Source organism: Mesoplodon bidens (assembly GCF_964165515.1).
Source record: "Mesoplodon bidens genome assembly, chromosome: 10".
NCBI classification, from domain to species: Eukaryota; Metazoa; Chordata; class Mammalia; order Artiodactyla; family Ziphiidae; genus Mesoplodon; species Mesoplodon bidens.
In genome coordinates, this window is record NC_138172.1 from 90,561,859 (window position 1) to 90,576,141 (window position 14,283).

Sequence of the window (14,283 nt, forward strand, 5' to 3'; positions counted from 1 at the left end):
CTCGAACCCATGTCCCCTGCATTGGCAGGTGGATTCTTAACCACTGCACCACCAGGGAGGCCCCCAAATAGTTTAAATTTAAATAGCCACATATCTTTAGTGGCTACAGTATTGGATAGGGAAATTCTATAGAATACTTTCATGGAAGGTATCTATCCTATAGGATGATTGAGAATGTTCTGATTAAAGTACATATTTGCTTCTCTGTGATTAAAGTGCATGTTTGCTTCTCTGTGATAAGCCTTTATTTTTTTAAATGGATGCTATAAAAAATAATTATAAAACCTCGAATTGTTGCATGCTTTGGAAGTGTGTAGAAATGGGTGATGTAATTTTTTAAAATAATGAAATATAAAAAATGTGGGCTGGTCCCTAGTAAGTTATTTATGTGAACTCCTAAAAAAAAATAGAGACATGATATTTCTGTAAGTATTCTTTTCATTATAAAATTATATGCAGCTTTTTTTCTGCCCGGTCCCCCTTCCCCATGAGTGCCGCTCCGGCTGCACGGCCCTAGCTCTGAGCTCCAGGCTCCTACTAAGCTAGTGCCACTGTTGTCTCCCTCCCCTCGCCATCATGATCATCTACCGGGACCTCATCAGCCATGATGAGATGTTCTCCGACATCTACAAGAGCCGGGAGGTCGACGACGGGCTGTGTCTGGAGGTGGAGGGGAAGATGGTCTGTAGAACAGAGGGTAACATTGATGACTCGCTCATTGGTGGAAATGCCTCCGCTGAAGGCCCCAAGGGCTAAGGTACTGAAAGCACAGTAATCACTGGTGTGGATATTGTCATGAACCATCACTTGCCAGAAACCAGCTTCACAAAAGAAGCCAAGTACATCAAAGATTACATGAAGTTAATCAAAGGGAAGCTTGAAGAACAGAGACCAGAAAGCGTAAAACCTTTCATGACACAGGGGCTGCAGAACACATCAAGCACATCCTTGCTAACTTCAGAAAATATCAGTTCTTTATTGGTGACAGCAGGAATCCAGATGGCATGGCGGCTCTGCTGGACTACCGTGAGAATAGTACGACGCCATGTATGACGTTCTTCAAGGATGGTCTAGAAAAGGAAAAATGTTAACAAATTTGGCTGTTTGGATCACTTGCTCGTCCTAACTGGCTGGCTGCTGCTTTTCATCTACGCAACACCAGGACTTAGACAGATGGGATTGATGTCATCCTGACTTCGTTTTGATGTTGATTTATTTGGAGCAGAGGCATTGTTTTTGAGAAAAAAAAAATGTTCTGTAGGTTGTCTAAAAATAAAATGCATTTAAACTCAAAAATGAAAAATATATGCAGAGTCTCTTTAGGGAACTGTGAAATCCTACTATTCGTTATCAGAAACTCTGTCTTCTGTTGCTTTGATCTTACATCATCTTGTACGTGGTAAGCATTCAACTTTTTTTTTTAATTTTACAATGAATAAGGTTTATTAGGTTCTATCACCCACAGGAGGTACGTCCCAAACCTGCTAATGAGCAGAGCTGAACAGAAAAGGAAAGAAGAGTTATTTCACAACTCATCATTTTCTTGCTGCAAGATTGCCCTTGGCTAATCAGCTCACTGCAGGAATGCAATAAATAATAAACAAACAAATAAATAAATAAACGCACAAACTTTGACCAGCAGTATTTGTTTCACATATCTACAATTCTTTCTTCAAAAGTAACATCAAGTTGTAACCAGTTAATTTGTATTTTGTTATTAGGTTGTCTCTGTGCTGTGCTTGTGAGTAGAGATATCCCAAGTGATTCTACATTTTAATTTAAAATGAACTAGGTCTATGTGTTGCCTTCGCAATGGGTTCTTAGTTTTCAATAGGTGCTGCTGAAAGCAAGTTAATGCCAGATGATGAAATAGAATGTAGTTTTTTACATCAAGAAGAATGGCTCTGCAGTTAATTTTCCTGAGAGGTTAACTTTCAATTAAAAAATAGTTAGCATGAGTCTTAGACTGCACATCTTGTGTTCTGGACAGTCTTGGAACCCTCCAGTACCAAGGCAGGAATTCAGTTTTCTATCTAACAGCAAAGGGATTATAAAAAGTTTTCAGAGTAGGTGCTGGATATTCTCATAAACCTCCAGCTCCCTATCGACTGAGACTGTCAAGGCTTGCAAGTCAATTCAGAATGATTGACTCTTGTTCTTGATTATTGAGCAATGTATTGATTCTTGGCATCCTCTAATAAGAAACATCAAGAACTCATTTGTTTATATCATCTTTACAGCCAGACCTAAAATCCCAGACATTTGGCATCCAGTTAAAAAATATTCCTATATGGTTTGCATATGATGGCACCAAGACAGTGTGGTGACAGAAATCTAAAATAATATGTGTCTTTCAAAAAAGTTATATTTAAGGCAAATAATTCATGTTGACTATAGATGAGTAGCTTGAATTTCTTAGGAAGTTCCTCTACCTGCCAAATTGTCCACCTGGTATCAGATACAAAACAATATGAAATGTCAAATGGTAAAATAGGTGCTTTTTTAAAATCAGTTTGTCTATGTGGGTTAGGGAGATCCTACACTATGGAAACTTTCCAAGGAGCTTGCATATTATAACTGAGCACTTCTAATGACAGATGGCTCAGAGCCTTAGTATTTTAAATTGCTTTTACTGCCTGGTAAAGGTGTCCTAGATAATGAGGGTGATTTCAGTATTGTGTAGCAACAATGTAATTTAGGGTACAGATTCACAATGGGACAAAAAGCCTAACACAGGTGTGTGGTCAGTTCAAATAAAAAATCATGGACCTTAATATGGTCATGGAGCTTCTTGTCTCTAATTTAAAGTCAAGGATTCCTTAACTTTTGCTTTCCTCCACATTTGAAATGAGACTGTAAGTAGTTGGTGTCCCTGTGCTATCTGGCACCTAACAGAAAACATAGATCCATTACCATATGGGGAAATGCCAGTAGAACAAAGCAGTGGTTTCATTTCATCATAACTTGCTGACACGTATAGAAGTAAAGATACGGCTGACCTTATGGAAAGTGTCTTCATATTTGGTGAGTTCAGTATTGGGGAATGTCTACTTCACATCATGGGGAAAAGAGTTAGTCTTGTGTGTACAGAATAAGGTCTACAGATACAAAGTAAGCATCTTTATATTTGTTATTTCGGTTTGTGATTGTATTCGTTTTCTATTGCTATAAAAATGACCACAAATTCAGTGATTTACACAACACCCATTTTCTGTTTGTTTTCTCATGGTTTCTGTGGGTCAGAAGTTTAAATAGTTTTGCTCACCTAGGTTCTCTACTTGAGATTTTACATGACTGAAATCAAGGGATGGCAGAGCTGCATTCCTTTTTTGAGGCTCTGGGGAAGACTCTGTCCGAGCTCATTCAGATCGTTGGCAGAATTCAGTTCCTTGTGGTTGTAGGACTGCCTTCGCATTTGAGGGTTCCTTCGCTCTGTCAGCCAGGGGCTTAGTTCCTAGAAACCTCTTAGCCACCCTTGCATGTGGCTGCCCTACATCTCAGAACCAGCAGTGGGGTGTCAAATCCTTCTCATACATGGAATCTCTGACCTTCCTTTCTACAGGGTCTCTGGCTCTACCCAGGGAACATTCTTGGCTTTTAGGGCTCATGTGATTAGGTGGGACCCACCTAGATAATTGAGGATAATCTCTCCATCCGGTACAGTTCTTAACCTTAATTACATCTGCAAGTCTTTTTTTTTTTCATATTGGGTAATGTATACAGCAATCCAGGGATTAGGGTGTGGTTACATTGGAGGGGGCATTATCCTACCTACCACAGTGATTATCAGTATTAATGACTTATTTTTTTTTTTGCTGTACACGGGCCTCTCACTGCTGTGGCCTCTCCTGTTGCGGAGCACAGGCTCCGGACGCGCAGGCTCAGCGGCCATGGCTCATGGGCCTAGCCACTCTGCGGCATGTGGGATCTTCCCAGACCGGGGCACGAACCTGCGTCCCCTGCATCGGCAGGCGGACTCTCAACCACCACTGCGCCACCAGGGAAGCCCAATGACTTATTATTAATTGTAGGTTAAGAAACAATTACTTATTTTTACCTCTGTCTCTCTCTATTTCATTTAGATACCTGGAATACCGAAAAGAACTTTTCCATATGTTTCTTCAAGTTTATTCTCATCAAGCACACCTTAGGCATTTGTTATTATATCTGGAAACTTGAAAAGCATAGTCTCTGTGAAATATGAACAATTTCAAGACAAAGGAAATTATAAATTTAATGTGATTATGAATTCCCTTGGGTACCTTCAGACAATTCCTTTATTACCTCCATTGTTATGTTTTTAATTTTTTAAAAAACCAAAGCAATATTAGTAAAGTCTGTCATATTTGCAAGAACAACCAGGTGTTTTCTATAGGTGTGGGATACAGGGGCTGTTTAAGTTCTGATTCATAGTTCATTTTAGTGTCCACAAAATCTTACCACTAGAAATTAGAAGAGGGCCAGGTTAAGTGTATTTAAGTAGATAAAATCTTATTTGATATGAAACCAGTAACATTGGGATACTAGAACACTGGCCAGTTTTTTGGGTTTTTTTTTTTTTTTTCATTTTATTCTGTGCTAATTGTTCTGTTCACAGGTTTTCTACTTCGGTACTTTGTTTTTCTAGAAAATTGTCCATTTCATCCAGATTTTCAAGTTTATTGGCAATTTGGGAATGTTCTCTTATAATTTAAAAATTAAAAGTATCTTTATTTGTAGTTACATTTATTGCTTATGTTTTAGTTTGAACTTATTTGTTATTATTTCATTTTTTTCTTTAATATACTCATAAAAGTATTAGTGTTTTAAATGAGGCAAAGGTTTGTTTTGTTTCATCAATTCTAATTTTTTTGTGTGCTTATTATCATTTGGGGGTTTTACCTTTATATCTTCCCCTTTGGGATTATTTTGTTATTCCTTTTCTAGCATATTCTGTAAAAAAATTTACTTAATCTCTCTTGTTTTTAAGAAATAATTTAAAGTTTATAAATTCTCCTCTGAGAACCACATTGCCCTTATCCCACTGGCCCTGAAATATAGGATATTTTTCTTCTTATTAAATATTTTGCAATTTCCATTTTGTTTTCCTGCTTAACTCTATTTACATGTGGGAAAAAAACAAAAACCAAAAAACAAACAAAAAACCTTCCCAGATATACCGAGTTGGGAAGAAAGGGTGACTTCTAGTTTCACTATATGTGAATGTGGCCATTTTGGTACTCACGGTGTAGAATTTGCTGAGACTTCCTTTTATGTCTAGAACAGTCTTTGCAAATGGTCTTCGTGTATTTGAAAAGGATGTACATTCCCTGGTTTTGGATGCAAAGTTCTATATCAATCTGTTACGTCAGACTTGTTCAGTATATTGTTCAGATCTTCCACATCCTTGCTTTTTTTTGTGTACTTGATCTGTCAGTATATGAGAGACATGTACTATGATTGTAGGTTTGTCCATTTCTCTTTATGTTTCTATCAGATTTTGCTTTGTCCATATTTTAAGTTTTATTCAGGTTCATTCAAGTTCAAAACTTTACAGCTCATTAATAGATTTTTTCCATTTATTGATATATGAAATGTCTTTCTGTGTTTCCTGGATTCTATTTTGACAGATTTAATATCATTATATCTTCTTATATCTTATTTCTTTTTTGCTAGTATTTGACTGGTTCATACTTTTTTCATTTCCTTATTTTCAACCTCTCTAATTCCTCTTGTTTCAGTTGTATGTATTTGGTAAACAGCCTATATTTGCATGTGTTTTTTTTTTTTTTTTTTTTTGCATGTTGTTTTATTCATTCTGAGATTTTCTGTCTTTTGATAAGTTATTCATATTTACTATGGTTATTAAGATCTTTAGGCTTACGTCTAGTTTCTTTTTCCATGTGTTTTCTGTTTACCTTGCTTTCTCATTGTTTCATTTATTGTTCTCCTCTTGCCTTCTGTTGAATTGTTCAAGAATTCTTTGCTGTTTTTTCCTCTATTGGTTTAAAGCTATACTTTTAATTTTTATCCTTCTGTTATTATCTTCACATTTTTATCACACATAAATAAGCTTATTAGAGTTTCCTAATAAAGTCTAATGTTATTCAGTTAATTTCTCATTTCCTCAAAGAAGATAGATATGTTAGAATATTTTTTATTCTGGGGTTCTACTCAGTAACCCTCCTGCCCCCAACCCAACTAACCCATGCTATCTTTTGGAATTTTAATTTCAATTATCAAAGTTTATTATACTATTTATTCAGCTATTACTTAAGGATTTTACTGCTTATAAGTTGCTTTTCATTGCATTTTTATCTAAATTCTTCTTTGTGTTTTACTTTTTTTCTTGTTAGAATATATCCTTATATTCTTTGTAAACTTATGAAGTTTACTTCTGTGTGGGAGAGTCTATAGGTACTAAAATTTGAGTGCTTAAACATATGAAAATATCTTTCTTAAATGTTTACTCTTGAATAGTATACTTTTACTTTTGAAATTTTATTGTGTATTGAATTCCAGGTTCAAAGTTATTTTCTCTCAGGATTTAGAAATGTTTTTCCACTGCTTTCTTACATTCAGTGGTACTGATAAGGAATCTGATGTCATTCTGAAGTATTATTATTATTATTATTATTATTTTTTTTTTCAGTACACGGGCCTCTCACTGCTGTGGCCTCTCCTGTTGTGGAGCACAGGCTCCGGACGCTCAGGCTCAGCGGCCACGGCTCACGGTCCCAGCCGCTCCGCGGCATGTGGGATCCTCCCAGACCAGGGCACGAACCCGTGTCCCCTGCATCAGCAGGCGGACTCCCAACCGCTGAGCCACCAGGGAAGCCCCCTGAAGTATTATTTTTTAAGTTGATCTTTCTTTCCTCTTTGAGAGAGTTCCCAATTTTTCTCTTTATCATTATGTTTATGCTTATGGTATTTGCAGTGAGGTTTTATATTTATTCTCCTTCTTGTCACTTAGTGAGTAGTGTCAACCTAAAGACTTGTGTATTTTTTTCCCAGTTCTGGGAAATAATTGGCCATTGTCTTTTCTACTATTGCCCCTCTTTCATTCTTTCCATTATTTGCTTCTAGAAATATTTTTAGAGGGATATCAAATTTGGGGTATCTATTCCACATGTTTTAAATTTTCTTATGGCTTTTCATCTTTTTGTGCTACATTTGAAATAATTCTTCAGTTCAGTCATTCTAGTGACTGATTTACTCTTCAGCTATTAAGACCATGTACTGAGGTTTTATTTTAAGGATTTGGGTACACAAAATTGGGTTAGTTTGAATCCTTGGTTCATGGCACATTAACATTATTGCTCTAGCCAGTATCATTTTTAATTTAAGTTATTTATCATTTATTTAGTTTTAAATACAGTAGACATCCACGAATATGCCACCAAAGTCAATAACTGCAACGTATTCAATAACTTCATATGTCTCTATGCCCCTCTCTTATCTGTGTCTGTTTCTTCAACCCAACTGTCCTCGATTTTGTGTTTATTTTTCAGTTGCTTTTTAAAAAGTTTTATCATACACAGAGATATATCCATTTTTCCACTAATCAAAGAACCATTTCTAAAAATGTCCATCATTACCCTCAATGATTTGAGATGCCATCTTTATCATATACTAAATTTCCATATATATTTGGGTTTATTTCTGGACTTTCTATATTATATTCCACTGATTTATTTGCCTATTTATGTGCCAACCCCATACTGTTTTAGTTATAGAGTCTTTATAGTATGTTTTATTATCTGGTAGCGCTAATCCTTTCTCATAGTTTTTCTTTTTCATTGTTTCCCTGGCTATTCTTGCATTTCTCTTCCATGTGAGCTTTAGTATCAACTTGTCTAACTCCTTATAATCTGTCTTTGTTATCTTTATTGAGACTGTTGAATTTATAAATTAATATAGGGAGAACTGATATCTTCACAATGTTGAGTCATCATATCCAAGAAAAGGGAGTGTCTATTCATTTTTTTAAACCAACTTTTGTGTCTTTCAGGAGTGATTTAAATTTGTCATCATATAGATTTTTCACATTTCTTGTTAAATTTAATCCTAAATATTTAATCTCCTCTGTTGCAATTCTCTCTACTATATGTCCTCTAACTATTTATTGTTTGTGTACATGAAGGCTACTGATTTGATATTCTTACATGTTATTGAATTGTTTTACAGTTTTTGTTAGTTTTATCATTGATTCTCTGAGAGTTTACAGGTATAATATCTGCAAATAGAGATAGTTCTTCTTCCTAATCTTACGCCACTAATTGCTTTCTCTTGGCTAATCATGTTGGTTAATACTAGTCTAGTACAATGTTAACGAGTACTGGAGATAGAATTGTTGCCTTGCTCCTAATCTAGTTGTTTTCGTATTAAATAAGATTCTGGCTTCCAGACTTAAGTATTTCTATGTCTGTCTGTATTTCTATCTTTATCTCTATCTATAGATTGATAGAGATGTTATTACATTATGAAAGTACCTCTCAGTTCCCATTTTCTTTTTCTATTTTAATAATGAATGGTGGTTAAATTTGGTCAAATGTTTTGTCAGCATCTATGGAGATAAGCATATTATCCTCCTTATATTTATTGATAAGGTAAATGATATTAACCTATTTTAAAATATTGAAACAATTTATATTCCAAAAACAAAAACTTAGCATGCATATTATTTGCTTAAAGTGATGTTGGAGTCTACATGTTAATATTTTATTTTAGTATATTTGTACTGATATTCATTAGTGATAGTGGTCTTTGGTTTTCTTCTTTGCACAGTCTTTATCTAGTCCATCAGTTTGTATTAAAGTTACTTAAAAAAAAGAACTTGAAATTTTTCCTTCCTTTGCAGTACTCTTGAATAATCCCTACAGCATTGGGATTATCTGGCGTTTGAAGATTTTTTGGAGTACCACTGTGTCTAGGTCTGGTGCTTTTCAGTACAGTAGTTACTTCTAATTTTCTCTATTTCTTCTATGGAAAGTATCTGTATGAGGTTGTATTTGTTTTCCCTTGGTCTGCCTTTGTTCATCTCAAAGCCTTGAAGCTGGAGGCAGTGGAGAGGGTTAGTCGAGAGGTAGTATGAGAGATTGAACACTGGTATTTGGTGAGTTTTCTTTTTATACCTTCAGTAATTTTGCAATTTCAGCATTCTCTGCCTTCAAGTAATAGCGTGATGGTTAATTTAATATGTCAAATTGACTGGACCACAGGGTACCCAGATATTTGGTAAACACTCTTCTGGGAATTCCTGTGGACATATTTTTGCATGAGATTAACATGTAAATCCATAGACTGAGTAAAGCAGATTGTTTTCTCTAATGTGGGTGGGCCTTATGCAATCAGTTGAAGGTCTGAATAGAACAAAGCTGACCCTCCCCTGAATAACAGAAAATTCTTTTCTGCCTGATCGCATTCCAACTAGGACATCAGCTTTTTCTCCCCCCCTGCCTGAAAGGCAATCCAGTGACAAAGAATTCGGCTGAACTGTGTTCTAGTGTTCCATGGAAAGTAGAATTTATGAGTGATGAAATTAGATATTTAGCAGAGATTTCTAAGCAAAATGTTGAGGGTGGGGACTGGATCCTTCTGACTGCTTATAGTAAAAAGTGAGAGGAGTGAGATTAATTGATAGGCAAAAAGGAACCATAATTTGAAGATTTGGAAGATTCTTAGCTTATCCATATTGCAAAACATGAGAAAGCTTGTTCTGAAGACTGAGGGTATGGCTGAACAATCATTTGATAAGGGGATTAAGATGGATGTGAACCATGAATTTAATCAGCCATCTCAGAAGAAGCCAGGAATAGAGATGAGGTTATATCAGCAGAAACACTGCCAACTTGTTACTAAAAGGGACAGAAAAAAATAGGACATAATAAAAGATGGCTGTCAGACTTCTTAGATTGTGTAGGAGCATACAGTAAAGCTATACTACTGCAAACATGCTTCATCCTTCAAGAAAAAGGAAGAATGACCCCAAAGGTGATTCAGAGATCAACAGAGCTGACACTACCACCACAGACCCAGGGGTCAGGGCTAGTTCCTCCTCTGTTCCAAAGGTGGGCTCTTCATTTTCAGGGGCTAGGATGCCACTGCCCTGTGCCTCAGGGGAGGGGCTGCCCTCACAGAGCCTTGGGGTGGGGGTGATATTGTTACCCCAGTGAATCTTACCCCAGCCTTAAGATCTGATGAAAATCTGCCTTGCTGGGTTTTGTTTCTTCTTCCCAATTTCTCCCCTTTGGAATAAGAATGTTCCACCATTGTATTTTGGAAACATATAACTTGTCTGGCTTCACAGGTTCACAGCTGGAGAGGAATTTTATCTTGGGATGAATCATACCTTGAGTCTCACCCATATCTGATTTATGCGATATTTAGATGATACTTTGAACTTTAGACTTCAGAATTGATGCTAAAATGAATGAAAATGTTTGGGGCTGTTAGGATGGAATGAATGTATTTTGCATGTGAGAAGGGCATGAATTTTGGGGGACTGGGGTACAATGTTATGGACTGAATATAGATGTCCTTCCAAATTCATATATGAAGCCCTAACCCCCAGGGTGGCTGTAATTGAAGTAGGGAAGTACTTAAGAAATGAGATTAGTATCCTTAGAAGAAGCGATGCCAGAGCGCTCTCTCCCTCTCTCTCTCTCTCTCTCTCCCCCTCCCTCTCCATGTGTGCTCAGAGGAAAGCACATGTGAGGACAAAGCAGCTGTCTGCAAACCAGGAAGAGAGCTCTCACCCAAAAATGAACCCCACCAAACCTTGTTCTGGGACTTCCAGCCTCTAAAATTGTGAGAAATAATTTCTGTTGTTTAAACCATCCAGTCAGCAGTATTTTATTATGGCAGTCTTGGCAGACTGATATAAATAGCAAGGGCACAGTTTTGTATAGAATTTTCCTATAACTAGTTTCCGTAACTGTGGTTGTTTCATTATATTTTGGTCAGGGGTGGGGATTTGGGGAGGATGATTGTCTTTAGCTATGGAAAAACTGGCATTTATTAAATCCAATATGACTGATATTATTTTTTAAATTCTGAATATAGCCCATTTGGTTATTCTGATTCTTAAAATATTTGGACTTTTTCAGTTACTTTCTATTTGTATCATTTTTCTTTCATCTTACCATTTTTGCATTAACATATTTGGTCTTTCTTTCTTCCTCAATTTTTTTCTCTTAATAAAATTTATACACTCTACTTTTAATCTCTTTTTGATTACCATTGAAATTTTATCATGCATATTTAACATAACACAATCTAAATATCTTAATCTTTATCCTAAACAAGCTATGATCTTGTCTTTTCTCTCTGGGTGTTCAAGATATTTTCTTTATCCCGAAATCTTCCAGTTTTACTAAGATATGCCTTAGGGAATTTCTTTTGATATATCCCATTTGGGACAAGTTGTCCTTACTACATCTATGGATCTATGATTTTTATCTTTTCTGAGAGATAAAATATTGCCTTTCCTCCATTCCCTTCACGCTCTCTATGTGGGGCTGCAAGTAGACGTATATTGGTTTTTATCATTTTATGTTCCAATGTCTCTTAACTTCTTTTTTGTATTTTCTCTTCTCCTTATTCCTTTTTGCTGTATTCCAGACAAAATCTTTGGATATACCTCTCAGTTAACCAGTTCTCTCTTTATTGCATAAAACTGATTTTTAAGTCATCCACAGAATTTTTGATTTCTACAAATACATTTTTTCATTTCTAAGAGCCTTTTTTTCTAGTATTTTTTCTATTGCCAATAATTTCTTGCTGAATACTCAGCTTTATATAAAATATTTACTGTTTAAATCATTTCATGAAGCCATGAAATACATCCAACCAGTTAAACATCTGCAGTTTTTGTGAGTCTAAATCTGTTATTTCTTGTTTATGCTTACAGATGCTAATAGCAGTGATTTTGGTAATTTTCTTTGTGAGTTGATTACTTGATCTTAATTGGGGTGAGTCCTTCAGGACTAACATATTTATTAAATCCAATGTGAGTTCTTTTTCCTTAAACCTTTGAGTTTAGTACATTTGGTTATCTTGACTGTTGTTATTATGAACTATTTCTATTAGTTTCTACTTGCCCCATTTCTCTTTTCTCTTACCATCTTTGGATTGAATATATTTGATCTTTTTTTCATCCTCATTTTTTTCTCTCATTCAAAATTATACATTCTACCTTTAATCACTCTTATTGGTTAGCACTGGGCCTTTCCATGTATATTAAACATAACAAAATCAAAAGCTAAACAATACCTTCATCTACATCCTAAACAATACAGGGACTTTAGCACACTTTACCTCTGATTGCCTTACCTCGCTCAGACTTACATACCACAGGGTTCCATCATATTAGTTCCTCTCTGGTTTACCAGTGCCAAGTCTCTTCTGCTCTAGCACATTTCTTCAACTCTGTGGCCTCTGCTCCTGGCTACCCTGGCCTAAATCCCTATGTGTTCCTACCCTGACTCCTCAGATGTTAGCCTCAGAAAGCCCAGCCCCTGTATGCCAGGCTACACTCATGTTTATTTCTCTGTGGGCTCTCTTGGAAAATGCTCCTACCTTGTGTAAGACCAATGATACCTCCAAGTGTAAGTTTTTTTCAGGGCCTAGTTGTAGTGAGAAGGTGAATCCCCCTGAGCAATGACCATTTGTGATACATTGATTATGAACCTTTAATTTTTTATTTCAATCATTATTTCTCTCATATCTAAGATATCTAATTGGTTTTTCTAAATAAGAACCTGTTCTTGTTTCATGACCACTACTCTTGTTTAGTAATCTACTGTTCATTTTTCACAAGTGCAGTTACCTAATTTATTCTTTTACTTAAAAATTAATTGTTCAGTTTTTGCTGTATATATATATAAGAAATTCTTCTAGGTGCTGGAGAATATAGTGGTAAATAAAACAAGTTCTCTGCCTTCATGAAGCCAGTATTGTAGTGAAAGAAAATAGTGACTAGTATTCATAGAGTGCTTCATACGTGTCAGGCATTAGTCAATGGCATATTTTCCATATTCTGTAAAAAACAAATAACTACGATCTTCCTGGGTACTAAGTATACATATTAAAAAATATTTTCAGATTTCTTTATTATTTCTATTCTTCAAAGTTTAAACTCTTCTGTAAGTGTATCCTGTTTTCCCTCCTTCACACATTAGATTTCCAGATGCTTGGTGTCTTGCTGCTTGTTTTCATTTTCTAGGAATGACTTCTTCTTGCCCATCATGGATTCTAAATGACCACCTTAGGAGACCACCTTTTAGCAGCATTAACCCAAATCTTGAGAACTTAAAGTTCAAATTTTACATGATCCTTGGAGTATAAACAACTAGATGGTATGTTTGACAAAATCTTTCCTGCAAATGAGCACATACATACAAACACACACACACACGTACACATCTATATCTAGATATATGCATTTATAGCAGTATAGTCTTTTGAAAGCATTGGCCTCTTTTTACCACTGTAGCTTCCTGTTTGTTTCCCATTTTGAGATATGTCTTTCTAATCTACGGAGATACTCTTTTTGGTTTGCAAGCATAAATACGTGTTTAATTATTTTTCTTTAGCTCTTTTCTATCATTTCTATGAGTTTTATGAAAAAGAAGATTTCATTCTATGCTTAATCCACCCTCATAAATAAGAAGTCCAATTTAGATTTCATATGTCAATTTAGAACCCCTGTTAAAAAGTTTACCTCTGTGTTGTCAATAGTTGGTCTTTTTTCATTGGTTTTGTTTTGTTTTGTTTTATTAGACGTGTCTTCCACCTTTTGTCATGCAGTAACATTGTTTTATTTGCTAAAGCCTTTCCTTGGGTTGTTGTAAATAATAAGGTGCAGTTCAGTAAGTAAAGCTATTGAAAGTCTTCATGATTAATTTTACATTAGGAGAGGAATTATAGCTGAGAACATTTCAAGATTGCTGTGCCCGAAGTGAGGTGTCACAACTTTGCAGTATAAACATCATTGTCTTTGCTTGGTTTTTGACTCTGCTTGTGTTATTTAAACCCTTGAACATTGATACTGGTGCCATTGTAAAATGGATGTTACATTATCCCATGTATTCCTCACTTTTAGTCTTCAATGAATGAGAAGTGGTAAAATAATTTCATTACAGCTACCATTTGAGTTTTATTAAATGCCAGAAGTATGGAGCTTGCCTATTCAGGGCCTCTATACCAACTATTTCATGATAGAATGGTATCCGCTCAGCATGGGATATCTCTGAAGTAGGATGAATACCGTCGAATTCTTCAATGGATCCTAAACACGTTTTC

The 14,283-nt window shown here is 35.6% G+C and overlaps 1 pseudogene across 1 annotated transcript; it reads left to right on the forward strand.

Moving 5' to 3' along the window:
- Nucleotides 1–540: 540 nt before the first annotated feature.
- LOC308623679 (translationally-controlled tumor protein-like) lies at nt 541–1,194 on the forward strand (annotated as a pseudogene). The gene has a single exon. The product of its transcript is annotated as a translationally-controlled tumor protein-like (transcript).
- Nucleotides 1,195–14,283: the final 13,089 nt, after the last annotated feature.